This window comes from Lissotriton helveticus, chromosome 2_1 (genome assembly GCF_964261635.1).
Source record: "Lissotriton helveticus chromosome 2_1, aLisHel1.1, whole genome shotgun sequence".
NCBI lineage: Eukaryota > Metazoa > Chordata > Amphibia > Caudata > Salamandridae > Lissotriton > Lissotriton helveticus.
The window spans coordinates 2,097,702,140-2,097,714,285 of record NC_136059.1 but is presented as its reverse complement, the minus strand read 5'-3'; the positions used below and the strand labels follow the sequence as shown (position 1 = coordinate 2,097,714,285).

Sequence of the window (12,146 nt, the reverse complement as noted above, 5' to 3'; positions counted from 1 at the left end):
TTTTTTACATTATGGGCATAATCTGCACCCTGATCTTCCTGACCACCATAGTCGGATATACAAAATGTGGTATTGCGCTGAGCGTGGTATTTACTAGACGATGCGGAAGTGTGATAATAATAAAGATAATGCATGCGATAGAGCACGCACTTATTGATATGTATATCAGTCCTGAAATCTAAATAAGCCCCTCACGGACACCTGATAATCACGTTGCTGATCACTAGAAGTTTTCCTAAATTACCGTGGCATGAAGTATGAAAGCACTGAGAGACAGCACGACGTAGTACCACAACACAACGTAACAGGCTAGTAAGAATGATCACGCCTGATAACTATTTACCTTTCCTCTTCTCCACAGGTTTTTGCTTTTTTCAAACACAAGTGCTCATCCATTTGTGGAGCATTTTACCACTGGCAATTTCGCTAAGAGGTACATAAGGATTTAGGACAGGGTGTGCCTTTTAGGGGGCCCACACCTCCCATCTCCTTGTTCATGGTCCTGACGAATACCGGGTACTTACCCATATGGTAGAAACATGTTGACCAACCCACCATTACACATATAGAGATACTTTGGTCGTAACTCCCCTTCCAGTATCTCGTTTTCTGTTTTTTAACATTGTCCAGTTGCTTCAAAATAAAATTCATTTTTCAAGTCAAACCAGGACAATTTTTAACATTTATTTTTCCCCTACATTCACAACCTGCTCCACTGTACTACAGGTGTTGAAGCACACCCTGGTGACGCTAGGCCACCAGGGTGGACCCCGATGATGAAGCATGTCACCACTAGGTTGGTGAGTGAGGGGTTTCTAACAAAAGGATGAATCCTTCCTTTCCATCATTGAAAAAAAAAAAACGTTAGGAAACTTTTAGCTATACTTCGGGTGATACTCCTCCATTTGTTTTTCTGAATCCTTGACCAGGGGAATAGGAGTATTCTCCGTTCACCAAGGGTGAACAGCATCCCTTTCTCTCTTCCTTGTTTTCCAGAATTTTTCCCATACACGAGCCTTGTGGAGAAACACAGGATCCTTACTATGTGTTTGCCAAGTGTTCTGATTCTCCCTCTAGTATATTGCAAAACCTGAGGGATCATGTTTCCCTCAGTGTATTCACTATGCCTTGGCACACCCTCCATGAGCGTGCTGCAAAGCTTTCTACAATGAGTACAGGATGAACATGGGGCTGGCCCAACCCTGGATCTGGGGATGCAATTTGTGGGAATGCTCCCTATTGTCTCTGATATAAATCTGGCTAAGATTGAAGGTGAAGTGGTCTGCTTGCAGGTGCGCCATAGCCTCGTGGTGGTGGCAGAAGCTGATCAGGAGCGACAGTTGCAGGTTATTATTCTAGATGTCTACACATCCCTAGGTCATAATAATTTGGGTGTCAGGCCATTTACATAAGTAAAAACTATACACCCTCCGGACAAGGAGGGTCATCCAGTCTTTCCTAAAACGGGTTGGAATAAAAACTGGCAGCAATAGAAGCCTAGGTCCCGTAGTGGTTCACCTCCAGCTGACACTTCTGAGCATAGATATGATTTACTTGACCCCCCTTAAGTTAAGACACCTGAGAGGTACCAGGTTCCTTAACCCTGTTCTCCTCGTTTCTTTCAGGAATCGTTGGATCAGCAATTTGGCAGAGGAGGATGTCAGGATCGCAGAGAAGGCGAGTCTACGCAAGCAAGATGTGACCAGCAGCGCCAGTTTGAGGTAAAAGTCAACCAGGAGGAACCACCTCAATACCGTGCCCCTTTTCAGAAGAAAAATGTTGCTGATTTGACTGCAAAGTATGCCCCAGATAGTGAAAAACCCTCATCCTGGAGAAGAGTTGGGCTGCAACTCCCCTCAACAGCACGGAGGGTATGTATGCACATTGAGAAATGCATTTTTTGTGCATTTTTCAATGCATGCGCCAATGACCATCAACTTGAATTTGATTGTAATTAGAGTTTCCTAAATGCACAGTCGCATTTAGTAAATGATACATACATCTCAAATAGGGAATCGCAAATTGCAATTCCCTAAATGCATTCACAATTTACGTAATCGCTATAAATTGTGAAAAAAGAATCCATCTGAAAGAGCATTTTTTCAGTTGCAAACGGTTTAAATTCTTGATGCATGTGCCCCAAAGGGCCTTCTTTTTATGGGTAGGTATAAATAGACATACTAATTGGGGAGAGAGAGCTTTATGATCATGAAAGACAAGTCTTTTCTGTTTAAGAAGAAGTTCTGATTAACCTTCTCTCAACAGGGAAACAAGCAGAGTAGCCACAATCCATGAAAACAAAAAGAAATGGAATGCTAACTAACCTCAACAGTGCAGTATCAAACTTACATCACTTTGCCCAGCAATACCTTTGGAATAAGTCAAAATATAGATCTCTTTTAGTTTGTTTTAGTTACACAATAACAATTGTAGGTGGTACATGTGTGTTCCTGTCATGTGAACAAGTTATTTGGATTTAGGTTATGTGTTGGCCCTTCCCGCGTAGCCCAGCCAACGAAGCACCGCTGGCCGAAATCATCATCGGCTGCAGAAATGCACAGACGGCAGACATAGATTTCCAACAAGCACGAAATATGCTGTTGAAATTTCCAGACTTTTGAAATCTGCAGGCGGACGCAGCTATTACGGCATCTAACAGCAGTAAAATTTACTTACATGCAGTGCGCCCCGACTCCGGAGATTGACTCAAAATGGCGGCTCGATACGAGTATAGGAAAGTGGTGGCGTAATTACATCGGACCCAGCACCATCTACATAGTGGACGGAGGAGACATCCACAGTACGAATAGCACTGCACAACCCACTTGATTTGGCCAGAAGCAGGAAATCCTATCCGGTCGGATTTTTGGGAAAGGAGGTGAGACGTGGTGCATGTAAATGCGTTTGCTGACCGAGTCAGTGGATTGCACCCTGTGGGGGGCGCGTCCCTCCACTGCAAGGGATAGCGCTACAATTACCGTCAAGAGGGATCACCTTGATGACACTGTTTGTGCATGATATCTTTAACACGCAAGACGATCCGTGACCTGAATCCCATCTAAAATAGCGACACAGTGAGTTTTGTTAAGCAGCGTAGGTGGACTAAACGGCACCTTGTTCTTCCGCAGCTCAGTTTACGCAGGCAGGCGAGGGGGAGAAGTCCTATAGAAAGAAACCTCACTGGAGCGGGTAGCCTGACTCCAACATGGTGTCCGCTTTGGACAATAAAAACCGACAACTCCAGCTACAACACAGGGCACCCAATATCCTGCTGCCTGAGGTTTTGTACTGACAGCATCCGGGGTTAAGGAGACATTTTGAGCAGGCATGAGTAGGAGTGGACCGCCATGAGGACCTAGGCATTGTCGAGAGGGAGGGCCTTTGCCTGACCCTGAAATGGAACTGACCTGACTCAACTCGAGGGAGGGCATCTACATTCCTAGAGTGTCCCAACTGAAACGCGCCTTACTTCAAAATGGCGCCTGCCACCGATCTTAACCAGGGAGCTAAGTTACACCACAAGGGATGCCCTGTGTTTGTTTCCTCGGCTTAAAGGCTGCAATAATAGACTGTAACAGTAATCATGGGTTCCAGACCTACTGGGATGAACCTGATCAGCCTGAGGATTAGGCAAGAAGAACTTTGCCCGACCACAAGATGGCCGCCACTGTTGACCTCACCACGATGTACTTCTACTCCTGGACTATCAAACATTTGGTCATCGGCCAGACCTTGATCTTAGCCCTCATCCAACCTGGATCCTGCACACCCTTCATGACATTTACCCTGTAATCTGTCCCTCGACTGCTGAGACCTGACCGATGCCCGGTGGAGCTACCCCGATAGCTATAGGGGAGATGGGCTGTGGTTTCCCTCCTCAGCCGTCACCTACCCAGCTGGACATTGGGCAGACCTTCCTTCGTCTCTCCTGCCGTCATCTCCCTCCTTCCCCCTACACCCTCCCCTCTTACCGCTATCCGACCTGGAACCTGCACACCCTTCAGGACATTTACCCTGTGAACTTTCCCTCGACCGCGGAGACCTTGCTATCTGACCGATGGCCGGTGGAGCTACACCGATAGCTATAGGGGAGATGGGCTGTGGATTCCTTCCTCGGCCGTCACCTACCCAGCCGGACATTGGGCACACCTTCCTTCATCTCTCCTGCCGTTAACTCCCTCCTTCCCCCTATTCTCCCTATTTATCCTTCCTACATACTCCTTAAACGTGTTTTTGTATATACTGCCTGTACATGCCTAAAATGACAGCTGCAACAAACCCTCCTGCATCTCTCCTGACCTTATCTCCCTCCTCCCTCTATCCCCTACCCCTCCCCACTATACTCTTCTCCACTTTCCTGTTACCGACCTTTGCCCTCACCTTTCCTGGCCCTTATTCCCCACCCTGTTTATCTTTGAACTTTCTCTCATCAATTGAGATCTAGCTATTTTGTCTGATGCCCGATGGAGCTACCCGGTTTAGCTATAGAGGAGACAGGTCAGGGATTCCCTCCTTGGACGTCACTTACCCAGTCGGTCTTTAGACAGACTTCCTTTTGTGTCTCCTGTCGTCTCTTTCCGCATCCTCCCTCTATTTATGTCTCTCCTCTCTCAATTTATTGAGACTGAACTATTTTGTTTGATGGCCGATGGAGCTACCTGGTTTAGCTATAGAGGAGATGGGCCGTGGATTCCCTCCTAGGTCGTCACCTACCCAGTCGGTTTTTAGACAGACTTCCATCCATCTCTCCTTGTTGTCTCTTCCCTTACCCTCCCTTCTCACCTCCCCTGCCCCCTCCACTACTTTTCTCCCTCCTTTCTCTCCTCTCCTAATGTATTGCCTATTTTTGATGTATTGTGTAATTGTTGATCTTTTTCTGTTACACAGTTGATTCTCATGTAAAGCGCTCTGATACCTTCGGATCCAGCCAGTGCTTTATCAAACTCTTTAAATACCATGCATATGGTTCCACACTGAGTGAAAAATATACTATTTAATTTTTGCTGGTTTTCAGTTTAATTTCTTGTGTTGAATCTCAATGATTTAGCATAATATATGCTGATATTGTATTGTGAATAAGACTGCTGATGTGTCTTTGTTTTACCTATATTTGTAGATCCACGATTCTCCTTTCTTTCTAATTTCTGCCCTGATTGACAGCCTATGTAGGCTTAGTTTTGAAAATATATTAAATTGTCTTTTGAATCCCGTTGATATGCTTTAGAAATATTCAAAAAGAGAGGAGGCTGCATGGCATTCCAGCACACAATTTACCCAGATGCATTGGGGTTAGTGCAGGGCATGATAACTCCCACTTTAGCTGAAAATCGTTAGCAGTCACCATTGTTGGCACAGCCAGTGCTGTGTATCTCTAGATGCATGTTTCAGGATATTTGTCAGTGGGGAAAAGCTTCCGACCATGTCCAAGAAGGAGGCAACATTACTGGGGAGCAGCTGAATAAAGTCATGGAGAAGATTTCTACGGTCAGACTTTGTCACTTTTTTGAAAATCAAAAATCTCCAGCAGGACAAAACTGCATGCCGTAGCTTACAAGGGTGAACAAGGCTGGATACCCCTTCCCAAGAGAAGTCCCTAAACAGGTTTGCTGTTACAGGGAGAACATAGAGAGATGTACCGCAAGGTCAGGCCATCCAGCTATGCACCTTGGCTGGACCGGCGAACAGGTAGATCTGGGTCTCCCATATGTTCTCAGGACACTTTTTGGTGGAATATTTTCTAAGTTCCAAATTTCAGTTTTTGAACGGTTGGGCACCTTTGGCATCACTTTCAGGGGTTCAAGGTTGTTAGGACACCACTTGGAGAACGCAGAAATCACTTCAGATGGGATCAAGGTGTGGGTTCAGGCCTCAAGCAACAGGGCAGGATTCTGGAGAACAAGGCAGGCCACAAGCTGCATGGCAGTCCTCTGAGGAACAAGGCAATCTTTCTTCTGCTATCTTTATGTTTAGTGGTGTACTGAAGAGGTGGTCAGGTTGTTCAATATGTGGGCTTGGTGTCAGCCTGTTAAATGCAGGTGCTATCCTGGCTACCCCTACTTCTGTTTCTGGAAAACTCTTCTTTCCCCTCCCAAGGCCCCAAATAGTCTGGGGTGACAAAAGACGGGTGTCAGGTTCTTTGTGAAAGTGCTTTGAAATGTAACTGTGGAAGGGGATAGCTTTGCTTCTTCCATCCTGGCAGGATAGCCCATCATGCCAACAACTAGTCCACCTTTGTCTCACTTTCTTGGAGGAATACACAAAGGCCAATTCCCACTCTAATCACAGTCATGTGACCCAGGACACAGGCTGCAGGCACCAAATGGTAAGCAAATTACATTTTTTCTACCTGTTTCCAATCAATCAAGAGCAGTTATTAAATTTAAGAAGGAACCAAATGTTATCCTATGGGAGAGGTAGGCCTTGCAGAAGTGAAAAACAAATGCAAGAGTTTTTCACTATCAGGACATGTAAAACATAAAAATACATATCCAACTTTTTAAATTCACTGCACCATGTCCTATGAGTAACTGATCTGTATTGAAAGAGAAGGTTTAGGTTTGGCAAAAAGGTTAATTTTGCCAAGTTAAATTGGCAGCTATAAACTGCACAAGGCTACAATGGTAGGCCCAGGCCCAGGACATGATTAAAGGGTTAAGTGAGTGGCACAATAAATGCTGCAGGCCCACTGGTATCATTTAAATTACATGCCCTGGTTAAGTATAGTACCATGTTATAAGGGACTTGCAAGTTAATTAAATGTACCAATTGGTGTAAGCCAAAGTTACCTTGTTTAAATGAGTAGGCACAAGCGCTTTAGCACTGGTTAGCCATGATAAAGGCCAGAGTCCTAAGGCCAACACAAATTCATTTTGGAAAACAGGAAGGGAAAATGTAAAATGTTTTGTGGGGAGAACACACATGGCTATTAGGTTCAACAATGAGCCACTGAGGCATTTGAAACTTGCACAGCTGGCATATCAGCTTTGCATCCTTGGCATAGGACACCAGAACTCATAGACAGAGACTAACAATTGTAGCTAGTTTCCAGCTTGTATTCATCTCACAGCTATTGCTGTTTTTTGAGGGACAGGAAGTACATTATGTTCAAAGATAATGCACAGTGATGTCATTGGGACAGAGAAACCAGAATGAACATTGGTTTCTCTGCTTTGCAGAGTATGATCCTGGTAATTTAGGGCAGCCTTTTGGTATTAATAAAAAAATCTGTCATTAAAGGATTTCGCGAAATGGCGCTGTGATCCCCCATGCTACACTTGCCCCAATATCATTCTTACTTGTTGCAACACTCCTGATGACTTCACAACATTCTATGTCATGCCCTACTCATGCGCCCACACCATTGCTATTCCTTCCCACGTCTATATCCTCGCCAGTCCCGTTTCTGAATTCTGGTCCTACTGTCTTACCAGCCAAATATGGAACACACACCACACACTTCCTGCACTAGTTCCCATTTTGATCCACTACTGGTCCTGTGCAACACCAGCGCCGTACTGCTCACAATTCCGCTCACAACTTGCTGCACTCTCTGACTCTTGCACCTGCCCCATTCCCAACTTATCATATCCTGTTTTTCCTATTTACTTCTATTGTTCCTGCGATACCCTCAGTTTATGCCATTCACTGTTCTGCTCTAATAGTGTATCTCTGCCATTGCTACACCAATTGGGCACCCACGATACACTGCAATGCAGTTTTTACGTCACCAGTTTGGCGAGCAGCACGGCGATGTCAGTGTCCAGCTTCCACACAAGGTAAAGCATACCATGCCATTTACATGTTGCCCGGTATTCAGTATATCACACATTAATAGAATATCGATTATCTAATTATCCTAATTACAATGCCACTTTCTCGAAACATAAAATCAAGCACAGAAATGAATACATACTACATACGTGCATGAATGAGCATGCTTTTTTATAAATGCACCGATGAGAACTAAGAGAGGCACAAATACACACCCAGAAAGGAACAAGCAAGAAAGCACCCAAGCACATTTAGGTATGTAGTGTACCCTCACACAATGGCAGACTGACGCACACGCGGAGACATTCTACTTGCTGTAGTCTTTATTCTAACCCGTAGATAAAATCTAGGTGACAGAATTTACACCATGTAACTAAATAAATAGTAGTACAAGGAAAATAACTGTAAATCTACCGGCACTCCAGAATCTTTGGAATGACTTCCGCCTCAATAGCTTGCAAAGTTGCAATACAAAAAAAAAAACACAACCTTTCTCTGTTTTAAAAAAAAAATATGATAACTCTTTATCCAGTGGTAAAACTGTACACGGCCGAAAACGTAAATCACGCCACCATTGTGATTCAGCTCTCTCATTGGCTTTGATTTCAAAGGCTGTAAATGTTTTTTCATAAATTACACAAATTATCAGCTATGTCACTGTTTGGACATACTATTTTGATAGAGTTAAAACAAATTAATCTTCCGATTCATGTCCTTTAAAATTGAATTAGCTCGGCTTGAATCTACTTTGTAACCACGAACACCGAAAGATATGAACAATGCAGTACAGCTCTTCCTAATTACAGACTATGCACGAGCCACAAACTTAATTAGAGAACATTGCATGCTGCGACGGTTGGTAATTAGCAATTGAAATGACTGTAACAGACGTGATTCTCTGGGCTCATGGAGTCGGTAAGCACATCAACTGTGATCGTTCCTCTGCTATTTTAGCACTAGATTGCGCAAAGTACACTAACCTGAGAATCAATTTTGGAGGCTGTTGATGACTCAACTATTTTATAACACCCAATGCTCTTTTTCTGAAATGTAGCTGGATTTAGAAATTGCAGGGCTAGCTCAATATAATGTGGAGCAAGACAATGGCACCCATACTTATTTATTTATGTATCCATTTTTATATTGCTCAGACATTACACAGAGGTGTCAGAGTGCTTTACAATAGAGCGAAGAACGTTACATGAGAAATTCAGAGTAACTGGGTAGTAGGTTACACATGCTGAGAGTTATGTATTTCCGAGAATATTCCGAGTTGCATTTCCCCCACCCATTTCATGGCGTTGAACCTGCCACGAAAAGGGTGGCAGAGATGCAACTACCGTCTGTCTCTTCTGGGCCTGGGGGTGCATGCGGGGGGACATGTGCCCCCCCTGGAATTGCACCCCGGTTCCTGCACGGTGTAGCATGCACAACATGGTGCATGCCACACAGCGCAGGAACATGCTGCAGGCACTCACAGTGCCGGTCTGCTGTTATGGCTCTCCCATGAACCTAACTGAAAAGGGAGTGGATTCCACCCCGTATTGGGTGCACAGCTTAAATGTCCATTGCATCTCAAAAAATGCATCATATTTTTCCTTTTATCCAAATCCTTTTTATTTGTCATCCGAATCAAAATTTCATCAATCCTTATTTGTTTTTTCTTTACGCAAATCACAAGAGAGAACGCTTACATCTTCACTCTATTCTTAATGAAGCAGACATGCTAATCCAAGCCTTGTTCTGCACCACGACAGTGTGCGTAAGTGTTGTACACATCCATAAACGATTGCTTTACCCAATGCATTTCGGGCCCTCGGTCCGGCCCTTCATCAGGGGTTTTCTAAAATGCAAAATACAATGTGTAAGACTATGTCATTGCCCATTATCACTCAAACCCGGGTGCACACAACAACCCTTCCGGCTCTCCCAAATCAACGTTTTTCCCGTTAAAACACATAGCCAAATGCTACTTTTTTACTAATGAGTATCCTTACTCTCCTCCGTGCCTTTCACCCTTTCACTCTTCGTGCCCCTCATATTTCCATCCGCCCTCAGCATTACGTGACTCCCACCTTTCTCACGCTTTTCACCCCACCTATATCCCCTCCATCTCAACCCTGCTTCTTTTCTTTGCTAAGCTGTCATGTACCTCGTTCAGTTATGTATCTTTTACACTTCTAAACTCTTCCCGCTTCCTTCATAGTTAAAACATTTCATACCTTTCAAAATGTTCTCGTTCTCGTCCGCTACTCTCTTGTCGAACCGATCTCAGCCTAGCGTGTTACACCCTCTAAACAGAACTCCTTATAACCCAGTTCGTATCCGCCCCTTGAGTACACCTGTTTCCAATCAATCTCCTCACTTCATTTTCCCTTCCCCACTTCACCGCCGCCTCCAAAACCCACAATTCACTACGTAGTGAAACTGTTTCTCCGATGTCAGACACTATGTTTCCTTTTGTAACAACACTCACTATTTGATCCTCCTCATCTACCTGAATACCCATCTTATAATGCCCGGCCCTGCCTTAGATGTTTAAATCTAACGTTGATGATTTAATATGCATATGCCGCAATGTTCCAAGCATCATCTCTGGATCTGAATTTTTTCTACACCCCCATGGTATTTTTGTTCGAGTTCTATGTTAGACATTCAAACATATGTCATCCTCCATATGTATTGCCAGCAGTACAACTCTTATGTAAAATGTTGTAAATATGTGTTACACAATTGTCTCTCTTGTGACGTTTTGAATGTTCCTCCAGTTTTGTCAAAATGTTGCTTGGGTGCTCCTTGTGCAACGGGCTGAAAATGAGTTCTGTTTAGAGGGTGTAACACACTAGGCTGAGATCGGTTCGACAAGAGTTTAGAAGTGTAAAAGATACATAACTGAACGAGGTACAAGACAGCTTAGCAAAGAAAAGAAGCAGGATTGAGATGGAGGGGACATAGGTGGGGTGAAAAGCGTGAGAAAGGTGGGAGTCACGTAATGCTGAGGGCAGTTGGTAATATGAGGGGCACGAAGAGTGAAAGGGTGAAAGGCACGGAGGAGAGTAAGGATACTCATTAGTAAAAAAGTAGCATTTGGCTATGTGTTTTAGCAGGAAAAACGTTGATTTGGGAGAGCCGGAAGGATTGTTGTGTGCACTCGGGTTTGAGTGATAATGGGCAATGACATAGTCTTACACATTGTATTTTGCATTTTAGAAAACCCCTGATGAAGGGCCGGACCGAGGGCCCGAAATGCATTGGGTAAAGCAATTTTTTATGGATGTGTACAACACTTACGCACACTGTCGTGGTGCAGAACAAGGCTTGGATTAGCATGTCTGCTTCATTAAGAATAGAGTGAAGATGTAAGCGTTCTCTCTTGTGATTTGCGTAAAAGAAAAAACAAATAAGGATTGATGAAATTTTGATTCGGATGACAAATAAAAAGGATTTGGATAAAATGAAAAATATGATGGCATTTTTTGAGATGCAATGGACATTTAAGCTGTGCACCCAATACGGGGTGGAATCCACTCCCTTTTCAGTTTGTAATTTTGCAACAGCGCGGTCTTGGGCTGTCTGCGATTTCTGGGGAAGCACGCGAATAAAGAAAAAACAGTGGAATAAATCAGATACAATTGAAAGAGAAAAAGGTGTGCACCTTGTGAATCTTTACAGTGCTTCTCCCATGAACCTAACACAGCTGTCGCTGTGAGACCACCGCAGCACTGCCTGCCTGCCCTCGATTCATCTTAGAATCCGGTGGGAGGGTGCACCACGGGTTTGGCAGTTCTCCTGCCAGTGCAGCAGTGACGTTGATGTAGGAGGAGTGCCAAACTCGTAACCAGGCCCCGAGTCATTACAAATTTAGAAAAGTTAGAGCACTTAAGGTTACACAAATTCAAATGACATATTTACAGAGTATGGGCAGAAAGGTCTTTATAACGTTTGGGAGTGTCATGTAACAGTCAGTGTCAAGCAATGAAATGTGAGGTCATATGCCTGGTGGGTAGCTTGGTGAGGAGTGATTATTGAAAAAGTTCTTTGGAAGAGAAGAGTTTTAAGGTTTGTTTTGTAGATCCGGAAAGAGGTAGTGGTGCAAAGGTATGGAGGTTGCGAGTTCCGAATTCTAGTCTTATTACCTGAGAAGGATTCCACCATAAGGCTTTACCTTTTCAAACTTGGAAGTTCGAGTAGCAGATTTTCAGCATTTTGTGTAGCTCTAGAGCCACCTGATATCCTGAGTTTATTTGATAAGTAGCAAGGGGCGGCCGTGGGAATGGCTCTATGGGTGATACAAACAGTCTTGTGTAGGGCCCTAGCTTTAAGAGGAAGGTCTTGGTAAAAACTGAAGAGCACCAATCCTCATACTTTTGCAGCCA

The 12,146-nt window shown here is 44.0% G+C and overlaps 1 long non-coding RNA gene across 1 annotated transcript in view; it reads right to left on the bottom strand.

Moving 5' to 3' along the window:
* The window catches only part of LOC144820018 (uncharacterized), a 259,394-nt gene extending 249,360 nt beyond the window's left edge, over positions 1-10,034 (bottom strand). Inside the window, exon 1 of the long non-coding RNA XR_013607673.1 lies at positions 9,993-10,034. This is a non-coding gene — a long non-coding RNA (uncharacterized LOC144820018). The remainder of the gene's footprint in view (positions 1-9,992) is intronic.
* Between the last annotated feature and the right edge of the window lie 2,112 nt (positions 10,035-12,146).